The 17,558-nt window shown below is 40.8% G+C and overlaps 1 long non-coding RNA gene across 1 annotated transcript; it reads right to left on the bottom strand.

The window, feature by feature from the left end:
* Window positions 1–4,109: 4,109 nt before the first annotated feature.
* On the bottom strand, window positions 4,110–15,620 carry LOC144366952 (uncharacterized). Its single transcript, XR_013426171.1, has 3 exons — window positions 14,885–15,620; window positions 8,144–13,518; window positions 4,110–6,462 (listed from the first exon to the last, which is right to left on the bottom strand). It is a non-coding gene; the product is annotated as an uncharacterized LOC144366952 (long non-coding RNA).
* Between the last annotated feature and the right edge of the window lie 1,938 nt (window positions 15,621–17,558).

Genomic DNA, 17,558 nt, shown 5'->3' with positions numbered 1-17,558 from the left:
ACCCTGTCTCAAAATTAAAGAATAAAAAGGGCTGGGGATATGGCTGAGTGGTTAAGCACCCCTGTGGCTACAGTGCCCAATTACCTTTGTGTTGGTCCCATGATAAACATGCTGTCTGTCTGAAAGTATCATTCGAGGAAAAGACAGCGATTGGTAGACCTAGACTGCACCAATTCCACCAGGCGACCAGCACGCTGGTTTCATTAAAGAGGTTCGTGGCATAGACGTTAACTAGTGAGATCAAAATAAACCACACAGACTCAATTACCTTTTTCTATGACCAGGTCCGAGACGGCTCTCACTTCTCTGGCTCACACCTCGAACCACCAGGTGGGGCGGCAAGGCTTACTCAGGGCTAGCAGGAGAGAGAGAGGGGGCACGCCAGGGAGCGGCCTTTTATTGGGGAACAAGAAATTCAGGGGAGAATTCCATCCAATGAAGGTCGAGGGGCACAGCATTCCAAGGTCAGGATCAGTGGTCAGTCACACCCCCACAGGGACAGGCTCTCGTACCTCGAGAGGGTGGGGATAGCTCCGACACAGTTTGGCCAGAACGCCTCACACCCAATCCGGGAGGTGCCCAATCACCTGCGAGAATGGCGCCCCACACCCCTGGGTTCAATCCCCAGTACTCCCCCCCCCCAAAAAAAAAGCCAAAAATATTCTCCAGGTTTAGCATCTCCAATAGCCAAGACTATATCCTTCATTACAAAATAAGAATATGTTAGCATATTGGAACATCAAAACCAGATCTAGAAATACTTGAAACCATTGTGTGAAAGGTGTAAAATGTGACTGTGGAGTCCCAGAGAACAGAGGAAGCCCTTTCTATCACTGTAGTGCAGCTCCTGACACACTCCCTATATAGCATTCTCCTCTTCAGCTGTGAGTAAAGAGGAAATGTAACCATTATTAACAGCTCAACCTTAGAAGCATTTCTTCCCCAAATGCCTTCATGCCAGTTGCTCCCGAGCAGTCAGGAAATGCACTGACCCACATTTCTGGTCAGGGTATTCTCTTCCTTCTCACTGTGACTGTCATTCAGACACTGTGGTCCTTCCACAGACTGGACAAACTAAAAAGGAGAGCTAATCAAAGAGCTCCCAGCGGGAACGCTTGATTTGTCACACATATTCCCACACCTAATGGGGATGAGGTTATTTTTTTAAAAAAAAAAAATCGCTAGTGTGAAAGGAAATTTTCTAAATTTAAAAAACACACTGGAGTATACGTTTAGATAAAGTTCCACACCAATTCGTACTTTCTGACATCTGTTGGGGTTATTGGAACCCATGTTTCTTGGTTTTATTTGACAGAGGGCAAAACCTCATGTGTGAGAATTTGTATTATACCTCTCTCGGATGCACAGTTTCTTTTCTCTCAAATCTAAATTCAGGTGTATTGTGGGATTTCTTTGACTTAAAAGGCTTGAGTGTGTATATAGCTGCTGCTAGAATCTTAGGATTTTCTGAAATTTAAGTCTGATTCTGGACCCTAGGTCTAAAATGTTTTTCCTTGTGAGGAGAACACCTAGTCCCAGACCTCCCTGAATTGACAGGTCTGTTCCAGGATTAATGATCATGTTTAAGAAATACAGAGTTCTGTGGATGAAATATGTTTCTTTGGTTCAAAACATTAGTGAGCTAGCTGAGCCTTTGCAGTGATAAAAATGGAATCAAATGTGTTTAGCAGACCAGTGATTTCAGTGTGAGTACTACCTGTACATCTTCATCTATCTAGTAAATGCATAACTTATTAAAACTTCTTGCAGACACATTTGGATGAGGACAATGAACTTGAAATTTAATAACAGTTAATTTACCAAATACTTCACCCCAGGCTTGGTGTAAAAGACCTCAAAGCCTGCTTGGCAGATTGAGCCACCGTAGCAATAGAGCTGAATCTCCTACCTCACGTAGTCCTCCTTCATCTCTCTGTCTTCCTGGTGGAAATTGCCTGCTTCCTTGGCGATTCTTCCACTTGACTTTAAGACCAATCTATATGGTAATGTTTGCCGGAAGTCCTCAGCCCAGCACACCCTTCCTGCACCCGCCTGGGCTCTTTTATCACTGCTGATGTCTTCTGCGTCGATTCAATGCTTTATTTTACACAAACCACAGAGGACAGTGTCTCTTTGGTTTGGAAAATAAAATCTTTTTTTTTTCTTTTCTTTTTTTTTAATGTTTAACAAAGCATCATGCATGCAAACAGCAGATGTTATTAGCATTTCTCAGATTATAAATTAGTCACAGCCGGAGGCTGTATCAATTTTCATAGGCCAGTTAATACAGAGCATCAGTTTTTACTAACGGTTCTGGGCTTTGTCCACTGCTGAATAGACAGAGATATTCTAGAACCATTTTGTTGATGTTCTGCACATTGTCTTTGGGTGGTGTAGGAGGTTTTTCTGGCCTGAAGTAATTCAAGTACCTTTTAAAGTGTGAAATATTTGGGGGGATATTGTGGTCTAGGAGAGTCAGCCTCCACACATACTATATTTTTTGGGGCGGGTTACTGGGGATTGAACTCAGGGGTACTGAGCCACATCCTCAGCCCTATTTTGTAGTTTATTTAGAGACAGGGTCTCACTGAGTTGCTTAGCGCCTTGTTTTTGCTGAGGCTGGCTTTGAACTTGCAATCTTCCATCTCAACCTCCCAAGCTGCTGGGATTACAGGAGTGTGTCCCCACGTGTAGTCACACATATTTTTTAGTTGTAGATGGACACAATATCTTTATTTTACTTATTTATCTTTATGTGGTGCTGAAGATTAAACCCAGTGCCTCATGCATGGGAGGCAAGTGCTATACCACCCAGCTACTACAACCCCAGCCCCACACATTCTATTTTGATGAACATTTTGGTTATTAGAAAAGAAAAAATCAGCCAGAATTAGCCAGACATGGTGGCTCACACCTGTAATCTCAGTGACTCAGGTGGCTGAGGCAGAAGGATTGCGAGTTTCAAAGCCAGCCTCAGCATCTTAGTGAGGTCCTGTCTCTAAATAAAATATAAAAAGGGCTGGATATGTAGCTCAGTGGTTAAGCATCCTTGGGTTCCATCCCCAGTAGAAAAAAAAATTACATGTGGATAAATATTAAAGACTGCAAATATACACAAACAAGAAAATAACTACCTAGCAAAAAGTTATCATCATTCATGAGAATAAGCCAAAGAGATTTTTAAAAATCTCATTTCAGTTCTTTAGACCATAGTTGATTTGTTTTAGGTTGTTGATTTAACAAGGTCTACTTTGGTTAGCTTTGAATAAAATATTTGTATTGTACCTGTAAAATAGTTTACATCATTGAATATTATTATCACACTTAATAATATCATCAAATATTTATTGAGTTTCTTGCATAATTCTTGGTATACAGTAAGCATTAAACAAGTGATTCTCAGATTCATTAAATTATATAGAATAAAATGAATTTTTAATGTAGAAAGATAGCACTAAGGTGTATTTAGAGTGAAATGCAAACAACACCTCTAAAATTAAAATCTCCCCACCGTGTTTATTCTAGATCATGTTATATTCAAACAGTCGTATTTTGGATTCAAATACTGCCCATTTTTCCTCTTACTTCAGCCTTACTGATCAACTGAACACATATCTGTGGAGAATGAAGTCAGGGGCTTGAGGTGGGGACTCCTGGATGCTGGGCCCGAGGGGCTGGTGAACCTCAGGCTGTGAGGGAGACCCCTCCGGAGTCTGCTTCCCTGGGATTTCAGTGTGTTCCAGAGAGCTTAAAGTTCCATGGAAGAAACACTCAATAACTGGGAAACGTTATCTGCTCTAGTTCTCTTCTGGTGAGTCATAACACACATCAACATTTTAAACCTCCATGCACCTAAAATAATGCTGCTACACTGCTTACTGAAATACATTTGACCATGGAAGTCTTTTTCTCTAAAATTTCATCACTATACCAAGGACCTAATATTCTCATCAGTATATTTTAAGCAATGCTGTCGTAAGTGGCTTATCAGTAATTTATGTAGATTGTGAAAGCAAGGTGGAGTTAAAAAAATGCAGACTTAGGTATTATAAAATGTTGGAGGGGTGTCCATGATGGAGGAAGAGGAAGCAAAACACAAACTTACAGGGTAATGGAGACATCTGCTCTTTAAAACTATTGACAAGAGCCATAGGTAAATATTTAGGGGTGTCCTTTGATGCAGAGTGACTCCATAGTGATTCCGAAATAAAGTTCATTTGAACCAAGGAGGCAGAGATGGTTAGGATAATTTACTCTATGGGACATAGAAACAATGAAGAAAAGCACAAGATCACAACACGGGAAGGGACCTTGAAAGAGTTCATTCCATCATTATATCATCTCAGAACTTCTCCACTGAAAATAAAACAATTACTTTGCTGATGAGATTTTCCAATTTTCATAACTATTATGTCATGAAATTCTAATACTTAATTCAAATGACTTCACTGAAAACTTGAGTCTGTTTGCTCATGCCTTGCATGCCAATCTACTGTCCCCAAATGGAATTTTGCCATTGTTCACCTGAATTCCTTAAGTCCCTCTCTTTCTCACAGAGAGGGACTGAAATTCTGAAAATTCTCAAAGTCTGAGGCTCAATTTCTGCCACAGAGAAAATGGCAGCAATATCTTCTTCATTTCCAACTGCAGTGTCTTCAGATGCTCCTACACAAAACAAGGAAAGGCTACATTAAGTGGTGTTTGCTGGGAAGGCAACAAAAGAGGTTTTCAGTAATGTGTTTGTTAAAGAACTGGGATTTCTCTCAATATGGCACTTGGAAACACAAAGGTTGTCCATGTGAGTTTAATTTACTGACTTAATAACTGCCTGGTAGACAAAGTTAGGCGGCAGGTGGATTTTTCAATTCTCTTTCAAGTCAAGTCTCTGGTTAGAAAAGAGGGACTTTGCTGGTGTCAGGTGGTGCTTCAAGGACAGGGAAAGCAGCTTGGAACGCAGGCACAGGTGCTCGGAAGGGATTCTGGACTGCGACTCTGCTCCCAGAGTGCTTTTGAACACACATGAAGAATGTATTCATCTACCTTTAGTTCAATAATTAATGTCACTATTCCTGCAGCTACTGTTAGAATAACAAATACAGGCAACTCGAGACTTTAAAGGGACTTCATTTAAGATGCTTTATTTCGTGGCATATTTTGGCTTTGATGGATATATTGCTATAAACCTTATAGTGACATAAAATGGAGATCCTTTTTAAATTTTTGTGAGCATTTTTTGTGACCTCCATAAAAGAAGAGAGAGTTACACTATTTGGAAGAATATTTCATTAAATTTTTATTCACCCTAAAAAGGACAGCAAAGCATTGAAATGATTTGCACAGCACGATGGGACGCATCTCTGATTGGAAGCTAGATGAATCTTTGCACTTGATATGGAAGATAACTTTGCCTTAAGGACTGTCAAGTTATTTCATGCGGACCTTGGTGCTCTTGAGGAAGATTTGACTCCAGAATGTCACCTGAATTCTATGGAAATCTTGAAATCGAAGTAGCTTCATGGAGAACACGCACACACATATGATCTGTCTTGTCTTCTTAGGGCTTTGAAGAACATCCTGTTGTGGTTGCTGTCACAGATGGGAGAGCTGACCTCTGGTATTTTTCTCTGGTGTTCTGTTTCTATGAATTTCTGGCTCCATGGTGGCTGTTTCTCACCAACTTCTCAAAAGTACATTCCTTTGCACATAGAGGGAATTTACTTTATATATAAAGGATATACTATCCCAATGTGGTATGTGCTGGACATCATTTTCTACCTCTCACCAAATTTTCTACCAGATTGTTAAGCTCATTTTCAATATTTTATAAGTGAAAACTAACTTTAGCATTATATTTCTAACTTGATTTTTTAATTTATTGTTCCTCTTCTTTGCCAGTGTGTAGGATATTAGTCTGAAAGAGACCTCTGGAGCCACAGTTATTTATGTGCCTCAGGTCATGCGATGGGCTGCAGAAAGAGTATAAACTAGATTTTGGACAAACAATATCATACATGATCAGAGACTATTGAAATGCCCATTCTGAATCTAAGAAATAATTTCAAAATCCACTGATTCTGATACTCCAACAAGTATGGAGCACATGGTAAGTTTTTGCCCCATATTTGTAGACCTGAAAGAATAAATAATATCTGTTGAATAACAGCTGACTTAAAAACTGATCTTTGTGCACTTGTTTTATTTAATATTATAAATCATTTTCTATTCATTTTTTTTCTGCTTTAACTAATAAGCTCACTTTTCAGCATAAACTCACATACTTAACCTCTTCCAAATAACCACGAGGAGTCAACCATAGTCTTCTGTTCGATCAAGTTCATTATTTCTCAAATGTCCATTACACCTGTGCTATCCTGGGTGGTAGGATATATTCATTCACAGATGCAGAAACCAGGCCTCCCTGAGTTGGGAGATAATATCCTTTTCACATCTGGGGCTGTCTGTCTGCAAATGAAAAGATAAAAAGTTACCCATATGCCAGCTAGTTCTTTTTAAAACCTAAAATTTTGTCTAGGCAGGTATTCATCCTTTTCACATGTATCTCAAATAAAATTTGAAAACTGATTTTTCATTACAAGTTTTAATTTTTGGTTCAAAAGAAGTTTATAAATACACTTTTTTTTTCCTGGTAAAACTCATAGTCTCACATTGACATGCCAAGGTCATCTCTGGAACAATGGTGTGTAGGGTTTTGATTGACTTCTTTGATTGTTAACTAACATTTGATACAAAGAATGGAGAGCTTTATTTTACTTGTCTATTTTTATGGAAGTTTTAAATATCCATCATACAAAGAACATTTATTATTTAAATAAAATTTAACTGAATTGATTTGAATAACAAGATGGAATCATCCATCTTTGCATTTAGTGTTTTTATGAGGACATTATAAAAGAGATAGATAAAGATGTATAGATTTCCATAACATTTTTAAAAATATCTTTTCCCTTAGCTGTTGATAGATCTTTATTTTATTTATTTATACGTGGTGCTGAGAATCAAACTCAGTGCCTCACACATGCTGGGCAAGTGCGCTACCCCTGAGCCTCCATTCCAGCCTTGATTCCCATAACATTTTAATGGAATGTAATCTATCTTTCAAATTTTGCATCATGTCTGATTTCTAAAATCTTGGTGCTGAGTATCGTGATTGTCCACTGACTCCTATTTCTCTCTGCTTTTAAATTTAAAAAATGCCATAATTAATTTCTCTCTCAAAACTATTTCTTATCTCTCAGGTGCCTTCTTTATGACATCTTTGGCATCGTCCATTTTAGAACCTAGATGGACCATGTTGGGTCAATTTGCTGCCCCTCAGTTGGAATGAACATCATTACAGCTTTTAAGTCCTTTACTCCTTACTCTGCTGTTCCCTCTCATTTTCACATAACCTGGTGCTCAAGCTCTGAAATAGATCCTGTTAGGTGGAAAGAGTCAATTAGTTCACACTTTGATCTAATGAGATAGGCTCTATCCCTGGACAGGATTTATGGGCATGACAGTAAAGTCCCTCACTCTATCCCAAATGGGGTCTTCCCAGTTCAACAAGCTGTTAGGCATTTGGAAATCCTTTCTGGCTTTCAGTATGTGACTTTTCAGACTCGCTTTCCACACTTCCATGATGTAAATTATCCATTTTGGAATCTAAAATGTGCTGGAGATATTTCTGAAAATGATTCTCAGTGTAGACAGGATTTAATTGAAGATGGAGCTGGAGATCAAATGCCTTCTCCTGAATGGCCTTCAGGTGTTTGAAACACCAGGCAGGGCTGGCTGCTTCTCGGCTGAGAGCCTGTTGAAGCTCCTGGCTGTGTCTGCTGCAACATCAGCCAGTTGGAATGAAGGCATTCCCTGACCGACTCATCAATCACACATTCTACAACGTGGACCTGCTCATCGCACGCAGTAATCTCACTGTAGTTTCCTTGAGAAATTAGTCAACTCATCTATTTTTAACCCACGACTTCCTTTAGCTTCTCGGATATACTTGGTGGACATTACTACTGAACAAGACAGTTCTGAATTTAGAGGTCATATTCTGAAAGATGACTTGTAAGTCGTTGCTTGAAAATTTGATTCCCCATCCAAAATGATATTGCCCTCATGGCTGAAGTTTATTACTTACCATAATACAGTGCCTGGGACAGTGTAGGTGCCAAATAAAATTTGTGGAACAAATGACTCAATGCAACGTTCACACTGCAAAATTAATCACAGTGTAAGAGAAACGATTCCTATGAGAAAATGCTTTCAGAGTCCACTTTGAGGAGATGCCAGTTCAGAGGTAGGTGCACTATGCACGAGCAGAAGAGGCTTTCCAGTTCTCCCTTTGAACAGAGACTTCTCTGCTCCAGCTGGGGGGGTCTTGCTGCCTCCTGTGCTCACTGCTGGCCTGCTCTCCTTCTGTTCCCGTCTTCTGCAGGACCCAGGAATTCGCTTCCTGCTTCCCCGACCCTCTACATAGTCTCACATATTTTAGTTAAACTGCCCCTCTTGAAATAAAGAGGAAAATAATTTCTCAAGATTTCTCCCCTCACCTTATTTGTGCTCATAATGAGAAAGCATACAAAATATTTTAAAAAAGGAGAAAATAACAGAAGCCGTATACACTCCCTTCTGTATTTCCTCTTCGTGTTTTCTTTTCTGTTGTTCATAACAAAAAAGTACAAATTTTGTACAAATTCTAAGAGACAATCTTTTTGCTCTCAAAGGGCAACGAAAACATTTTTCTTTTAAAATGTTTGTGGTTAGGCTATGGGGGGGGCACTTTATCAGGCCTGAGTCAGAGTCTGAGACTTTATAAGTCCTCACGGACTGTGTCAGGTAATCTGGGCCAAATTGATGCTGATTAAAACCCGCTCTGAAGCTCGGTGACAGGCAACCATCAACAATTCTCTTGCTCCTGCAGCTGAGATCTGCCGGGGGCTCAGGGATGGAAGTGGGACTTGGGAAAAGGCTGGAGTAAGGTTCTGGTCTGCTCCGGGTCTCCTCTTCTTCTGGGATCAGTGGGCTATTCAGGATATGTTCTTTTTTGTCCATGACAGAGTGTAAGAGAACAAATTGGTGGCGTAAGCACTTCCCAAGCCTTGTCTTGTTTATATCCCATGGGCTAAAGAAGTCACCTGGCGTAGCCATGGGAAGGAAATGCCTCACCTTTTAACAGGAGCTGCAAAGTCATGTGGCAAAGAGGAGACACAGGAACTGAACTGAAAACAACCGTGCAATCCACCTCCCAGGACTAGAAGGAGAACACGGGCGACATAGCGATGCTAATCATTTGGCATCTTTTAAAATCAATGTTCTCTAAATAAATGCTTAGCGTTTATTTAGTGGAGGTGGAGAGAAATCAAACGTCTGTTAGAACAAATAGCGCAGAGAAACAGTTACTCAGTAATTTACTTTTGTTTGCCAAACCAGTGTCAATATTATGAAAGAAAACAAAAACAGGTAAAAATAGTGTGATTTTTGTTAAGAACACAGGGTCTGAGCCGGGTTGCCTGGATTGAAATACCAGCTCTGTCACTTAACTGTGTGACCTAGGCAAAGTCATTTAACTTGATATTAACTTATATCAAGGTAGATATAATCACCACGAATAGGACTGCTGTTCTCTCTTCAGCTTTCTTTTCTATACGCAAAGTCAGACAACTTCTTAGGAGGCAAAGAATTTAAAATTTAGGCATAAAATTTACTGCACTTCACTTAGCTCTATCACTTAGCTTTTGGAATTTCACATGATGGCAACTGACTTTTATCTGCCTACAACTGCAAATGTTCATTAAAACAGCGAGGCTGCAGGAGAGGGGGCTGTTGACTTGAGGGCACGGCGAGTCTGCAAGGGATGATTTGCCAAGTCTCAACATTTATTTCAGTTCTACTTTAGCACTTTCACCAATCAGCCCTTCCTTTGGCTATTGGCATGACTCCCTGTAATTCTGATCTGGTTCTCCTGGTCCCAGATTAGGAGAGGCTAGAGCTGAATTGGTTGAAGAATCTGACCAGTCAAGAAAGAAGGGCAAAGCCAGAAGAAGTTCTGCACTATCACATAAGGACACATAAGTATGAAGCTCTGCTGGGTGGGACAGAAGCTTCCCCAAGTTGCTTGGAGTGGGAGGTGAGATGGCAAAAGGCGTAGTTGAATAATGAAGCTAAATCACTGTGCAAGAAATGAGGGTTTAGTAAACACACAGACTTAAGTGTTTCTGTGTGGGATGTGAACATTTGGGAGCAGGGTTGGATTACTAGGGACAACAGAAGAAGCCGGCCACATTTTCAACAGAAAGCAGAACAAGATTCTAGTTTGTGTGAGTCTGCTCTTAATGATTGTTTTTATTTACTAATCAAATATGGATTAACTTGAAGAAAAGGGTTTCTATTTTATATCATGTATATCCATCTTGACTGAGAGAAGAGCATTTTCTTATAGAATCAGCGATCGATCTCTTTGCCGTTAGTTAGACAATATTTCATTGTAGTATGTGCCATGATTGAACCTTTTCCTATTGTTGGATATTTTGGCTCTTTCTACATCTCACTATAAAAAAGTATGTTTCTAACATTTTTGTGCATAAATCATCATCAAGGTGCACAATCAGTGGGCCAAAGGTATGCACTTTAAAGGCCTGTAATACATATCGCCAGATATTTGTTTCCAGTTCTTGTAGGAAAGGCTTGGTCCAGTATTGCAGGGTCAATATGAGAAGAGAAAATTGGGGTCTGCTTGATAGCTTCTTTTGATCTAAGTATTTTTTATTCTTTTTACTGTTTCCTTGGATTCTTCCTGATCTTGTGCCAGTGTTCTTTGCAAAGAAGGCAACAGTGTGGAAAACAATGGCATTTCAAAGGATCTCTAAAGCGCTAGGAACAAAAGAGGTTCTTCTTCAGCAGTTCACTGCTTTGGTGCTGTGAGGCTACCGTTGAAGCATGGAAGAGAAGCAAGTGTGGTCCCAAACATCGAGTCAGGAGCACTGCCAGTTTAGTTTAAGATTAACCCTCAGGATCCAGAGAGCCACACTTCCAGGCAGAGGACCGGGAAGTGCTTGGCGTCTGTTGCTTGTCAGGAAGATTGTATCACACTGGGTCAGTTCTCCAGCCTCCTTCCACAGGACCTGGGAGTATCCTTGGTGAGCTGATCATCGCTATGAAGGGGCTTCTGGGCAGAGCGGACAGAGAGGAGAGAGCTGGAGTAGAAAGGGCGTCTGAGAAGGCAATGGGCATCTGCTGTGTTTGAGAAAGTTGAGTAACAGGTGGAGAAAACTCATTTTATTTTTCTATAGTTCCTGAGTATTTCCTAGATGCTATGATGGAGATCTAAATTGCTTTCTTTTCAGTCGCCAGATTTATTATTTATTTGGATAAAACTCCGTGCCAAAGCTTGCTTCCAGGCAAAGTATAAATTGGCCTGGATTCATGTGGGGTACCAAGATGACCAGGAATATTTATTCTGGTGCGTTAGGAATTTAAGTGGGACAGAAATCCAAGCAGTGGCTGTTCTGTTGTTGCCAGTGGAATCTCCTTATATTTCAGGTTGATAGGATCAAGAGAAATGTAATAATTTTAGAAATTTATGAACTGTTAAAAGAGGTATGATAAAGATAAAATTTTGTATTTTGGATGATTGTCACAAGGCCACACTATTTTTTAGATTGAACATTTGTGCGTTTTGTTAATTACATGTATTTATGAATATCAAGAGAAATGATAGTGATTTTTATAACAATTTCTAATTAAAGTCAGCTAATGACACGGTATTTAGAAACATTACCTATTTGGCAAGCTAACATTGAAGGAAAAAAAAAACTGATTTGTACAAGGAAAGAAAATCACAATAGATAAGAAAACTGTTGGCCAAAGACTTTGATATTTTAATGATGATTGTAATTAATTGCAATTATTTTTTAAGAAATTGATAAATGCCCATTTAATTTTCCTTCATGGGAATAAAACTTTCCTTATAAGAAAGAATGCAGCTTTATTAAGTAAATAACACAAATGCACCGTGGTTTCATAGCAAATTACCAGAGAAAAATGGGAAGTTTTGGATGTCTTGAATACATGATGCTTGCTGTGCCTCTGAGACACAATGTGTATTTGAAACAGAGTGACGAGAGCTTTAGCCACGGAACTGGAAACCAGGGTAGCTTGTTTTCTCCCAGATCAAATGCAGAGAGCCTGGCCGGGGCTTCCTGACCTTGTGCATCCCAGGAGTGCTGATGAGTTGTGAGAGTGCACTTTTAATACCTTGGAACAACTGGTTCCTGAAAGGTCGCAACTGGAGATTTCTATGGTGTCACTGAAGGCGAAATAAGACATGAAGGGATTTCAGGGGACTCTTTCTGGTGTGTGGGATGTGACAGCAGCTTAATGGGGCCGAAGGTGAAGGCCTGGGTCTGGCGAGGTGTGCCTGTCAGGTAGGCCTCCTGGCCCGGCCCTTCATCTTCTCCTTCCCCCTCACCAGCTGGTCCTCCTGAATTCATATTGGATTAGTTCTCCAGGTATTTATTGGGACTTTTAAGTCCTGTTCAGAAGGAGACACATACTGAACGTACCAATCTATTTTAAAGTAGACGAGTAACCATTTTTACCACCTGTATGAATCTCTTCATATCAGGTTTAAATACACACAATGAAACTTATTTTAAAAAATTTAGATAATGATCTAATACTAAATGAGAAAAGAAGAACAAAAGTAGGCCTGAGATTCTATTCAAGACACAGATGGAATGAGATGCAGGGCCAGCACACATTAATCGGAGGTAAGATTTAGAATGACAGGTTGAGTGGGACAAAGAATGTCATATGTGATGTCATTGTAGGAACCCCGAGGCAGGAGAGCGTCTTGTGATCAGAAGTGGTCAGGAAACGTGGGGTTTTGAGCTGGGTGCTCAGGGGTGCCAGGATTTCTATCAACATGAGGAAGGGGGGGCACCAAGAGGGACAGAGCAAAGTTAATTAGGCCCAGTCCTTAGCTCTGGGAGGCCCCATTGCAGCGGCCTGTGGAATGCACACGTTGGTGTTGCTGTGCTTCAGAGCTGAGCTCAGAACAGGTGTCCAGCTGTGGAGTTTGTTTTCTTACCCGCTGGTGATCTTAGGGGTGGAAACACCGCGCTGAAGGAGAGAGCAGGATCATCCAAGAGCAGTTTCCCGGCGATGGGGAAGTCCAAATGCAGTCGGGGTGGCGGCACCTGGGCTCCGGGACTGAAGGCCAGCCCTGTCATTTCTCCTCCTTTGCACAGTGAAGTTGTTGGCGGGGTGCCCTTGCAGGTCCCCTCCCCCTCTGGGGTTCCACGACGTGGCGCTGAGGTGGACTGGGGAAGGGGGTCTGCACAGCCGGACCTGGGCACCGGTCATGCACGTCCACGCCGCCCTTCCGTGATGGACACGGAGCTGGCCCGCGCTCCAGGAAGGCAGGGGTGTGCTGCGGCCACCGTGTCCGCCATTTCTGGCTAACAGGGCGGCTCCGCTTAGAAAGCCCATCTAAGAGCTTTCCCTTTGGTTACTCTGCAAGAAGAACGAGGTTACTTTTACTCTTTTAAAAGAGGAACCCTTTGAGAGTAAAATGGCTTTAATGTTTCACAGCGTCGAACCACTCTGAAAAGCCCACAGTGCATTATTCTTATCATGGCTTAGCAGGTGTCCCTGGGTCAGAAGACTCTAAATAGTTAATGTGGAACTCACAAGGATTTGTCTGTCTTTTCCTCTTAAACCAGTTGCATGCTTAATATTTCTTAAGAAATATATATGTACTCAGATTTGTAAAACTTCATAATCTAAATTTGTTTCTACTGTCAGTATCAACTCACTTTTCTTAAACGCCCACTGTTTCTCTGGCATTGTATTATGCCTTGGAGACTCTGCATATTAAGACTTTTCTCAAGGACTCTGTAATCATCTTTTTAATGTTAGAAATAGGAACTGATGCTGTGGGATAATAGTAACATCCAGTGACACATAGGTCATTGCAAGGTTTATATTCTTTTATTATCATCTGATGCACTGCATTTATCCACCTACCCACAATGATCTTATTATATATTCATCTTCCTATTTATTTAAATGTGGCAGCTGTAATTAATTTGGATATCAACCACCTGCTGTGTTGTGCATATCTCTATAAAACTTTATTTTATAATATGGAATGTATCTAAAAATATTCAAAAGTAAATCTATCATCATTACCTTGTCATATACAATGGTAGCCTCACAGAAATAAAAACTGAAAGCAAAATGAACTGTGATAGTGTTGCTCCAAATGAGCCCCTAATTCTGCAAGTGACCTGGACAGACGGGGGCAGGGCTGCAACACCGGATCCAGGGGAGGTTCCTGGGCATTTGTCTTTGTGTTGCTATCTAGAGTGCAATTGGAGAAGGGTCCCCATTTCCAACAGGATCAAGACAGACACAGAGGTTCTTCTCTGTCCCCGTATAGAGAAGAAGGGTACAATGAGGAGCAGTCATACCTCTGCTCCCTGTGTGTGTGCGTGTGTGTGTGTGTGTGTGTGTGTGTATAAGAGAGAGAGAGAGAGAGGGAGAGAGAGAGAGAGAGAGAGAGAGAGAGAGAGAGAGAGAGAGAGAGAGAGATCCATCTAGCTGTAGAGCTCCAAGACTTAAAATGAATGGTCCTAGAATTTTAAGCATGAGTGCTCATCCCTATCACCTTAATAAGCTGATTCTTCTAAGATCAGTGGGTCAGCAGCCAAATCCAGTCGCTTTAAAAAAAAAAAATCCTTTATAAATCACTCTCTTTCTGGCTTGCAAAAATCTTGGCCGTTCTTTTTTTTTAAAATAAAAAATGTTTTTGTCAAAACATTCTGATTCTTATTAAAATAGAGCTAAGAAGAGAAAAGGGAGTCAGCCACACTCTTACCGTTCTGAGGAAGTGCCACTTGTCACAGCATCGATGTGTGCACAAATGAAACGTTCCACGTGCCTGGGCTCTCCTGGTTCTTGCCTCCTTTCTCTTCTTGTTGCATTGGTCCACAGGACACTACCTAGTGAGGAGTCCTGGTCTCTGAATGGAGTGGCTCTTGTCCTCCCATTGTCTCTGTCCAACTTCTGGAGACTCTTCTGACATTGACCAGGGGCTGGGATCCCGGAGCCTGTGACTGTGTCCAAGGTGCCTGCCTGGCTCCAGAAGCACTGTGGCCTTGCTCCCCTTGTTCCCCCATCAAGGAATCATTCCTTCCAAAACATAGGCTGTCTGAGGTCCCCTTGCTCTGGGCCAGTCATTTTGGGCTGGAGTCTGGCATGTTGACTGACGCTTCCAGCCAACTTCAGTAGCTCACTCTGCATCTGCAAAACTCCACCTGTCGTGCCTCTTGCCATCTCTGGGGATCAGCTTCCAGGATCTCCAACTTCATGGGGGAAAATGCTAAGGGGTGAGAGAAAAGGGCAATGCACCTCACCATGGGCTTCCAGACGTTGACCTCCACGTTTTTCTGCCCTTGGTCATTCTTCCTTTCTTCCAGTTTTATCTATTGTCTTTAGAAAGGCTCCGAAACCAATTGTATCTCTTTTTGGTATTAAGCAATAGACAGTTGGACACTAGGGTAGGACCTCCTTTGAAGTTAGCCTTCTCAGCTGTCCACAGCTAGGATGGATTAGCAGGAAGGAAAAGAGACATCTGTCCTTGTTTCAGTTTATAGCATCAAAGAAATACTTGTGTGTCACCTTGGCATAATTTTAATTGCTAAATATTGCTGCATGGTGCCCTGTGTCTATGCCATCCTGTATTTTACAAATTCTTATTTTTTTTACGTACTATATCTATCCCTCCATAATTTAAAAATTATAAACAAAGATAAAATATTTTAACTGTTCAATTTTTAAGTTCTAGAAATCATGTGGCCCTCATTTAAAAATTACTTCCTCTCTAGACATTAAATTTTTTTTAAGTCCTTCCTTGTTTCTTTTCAGACCACAAAACTGGTTCTTGATCTTCCTCCAGTTTCCTCTGGTTCTGGTCTCTCCTTTGCAAATCTCAGTTAGACTTACGGCCTCTGCTCTCACTTCATTCATACCATTTCTGAACCTTTATCTCCAGTGATGGGTCTTCTGAATCTCAGTCCCGAATTTAAAACTGCCTGTTGAAATAACTATCTGCGGGTCATTGGCCACTGTACTTTGCAATATATTAGGATTCATTTCATCATCTTTTTATTTTTGCCTGATAAAGCATGGCATGGGGACATAATCAGTGCCTGGACATGGAACCAGACATGCCCAGAAAGGTGAGGGCAGAGTCACCAGGACCTCAACACTGCTGTGTAACCTCACTGTGTTGCCCTGGGAGATTTTTAAGCTCATCAGTGCCAAATATTTAATACATAGTGTAATAAATGAGTAAAAGGAGAAAAACAGATTAGCAACTCCAAAGGCCAGTGTTGGAAAATGAAAAGACCTTGGGATTTTCTGGGAGAACTAAAAAAACCAGCAAAGCACGCCACTCAACATCAAATCTGCCTGGGACAACATTTTTGAATGTACAAAAACTTGAACATCCAAAACATAAATGGACAAAACTTAAAATTGACCATAGCCCAAAATACACAGTTTTGAACAAATAAATTATGAATAGATTGAATATACTTGATAGAGTATAGACTTACACATTCTGAGAAAATTGGACTTAAAACAAATCATGGCTACAAAAGAAACTAACCAAACACACAATAACAAGAATAATAAAATAAAACAGAAAGAAAAAGAAAACCCTGAAAACACAATGATATATGTCATAATCGGTCATGTTTGAAATATAAAAACAAGATGATTGGCAAAGCACATTTATATAGGATTTAAATGAAAAGATTGATCTTATTACAATTTTAGTTAAATAGAAATAAACAGAAAGATGTGAAACAGATGGCACACTATATACAAAATTGATTAAAGAATGAGATGTAGGATAGTGAAATTTTTCCAGATAATGCCTTCTTTTTGAAATCCACCGGGATGCCCAATTTTGATGAAAAGTTTGCTATTCATAGATATCCTGATGCTTTTCTTCATGCTTTGATATAATACATCATCTTTGGGTAAAAATCAGTAGGGCAGAAGCATTCTGCATTGGTGCTGGAGACAGGGAGGCAGTTCTAGGTAATACCGGAGGCCCAGCTGGGTGGGGGGGGGTCGTATGTCCCAAGAGTGACGGACTCATCAGAGAAGCTGAGTGGGAGCTTCTCCATATGGACCTCGCCACCCAGAAGGCAGGGCAGAGTCCTGGGTGAGGAAGCCATGCTAGAAGTCCAGGGGGACAGGCAGACAGGAGGAATCTGGAAGTTAAAAATCCTACAAGGGGACGGGGGCATAGTCTAGATTCTGAGAGATTATGGGTCAGGTGCTAAGGGATGGGGCTAAGTAATTTTATCCTGTCTCATGACAAATATGATCAAAGAATGGGTTGGGACTGAACAAATCATGCTCAGCTTTGGGAATTGGGAGGTCACAGAGCAGATCAATGGTTTCCCACTCAAGACTTCTTGCCTGCTTGGGATCCTGTTTCTATCATTTACCTCCTCCACTCACTCAGCCTCTAAGCC

This window comes from Ictidomys tridecemlineatus, chromosome 9 (genome assembly GCF_052094955.1).
Source record: "Ictidomys tridecemlineatus isolate mIctTri1 chromosome 9, mIctTri1.hap1, whole genome shotgun sequence".
NCBI lineage: Eukaryota > Metazoa > Chordata > Mammalia > Rodentia > Sciuridae > Ictidomys > Ictidomys tridecemlineatus.
This window is presented reverse-complemented; position numbering and strand designations above follow the sequence as displayed.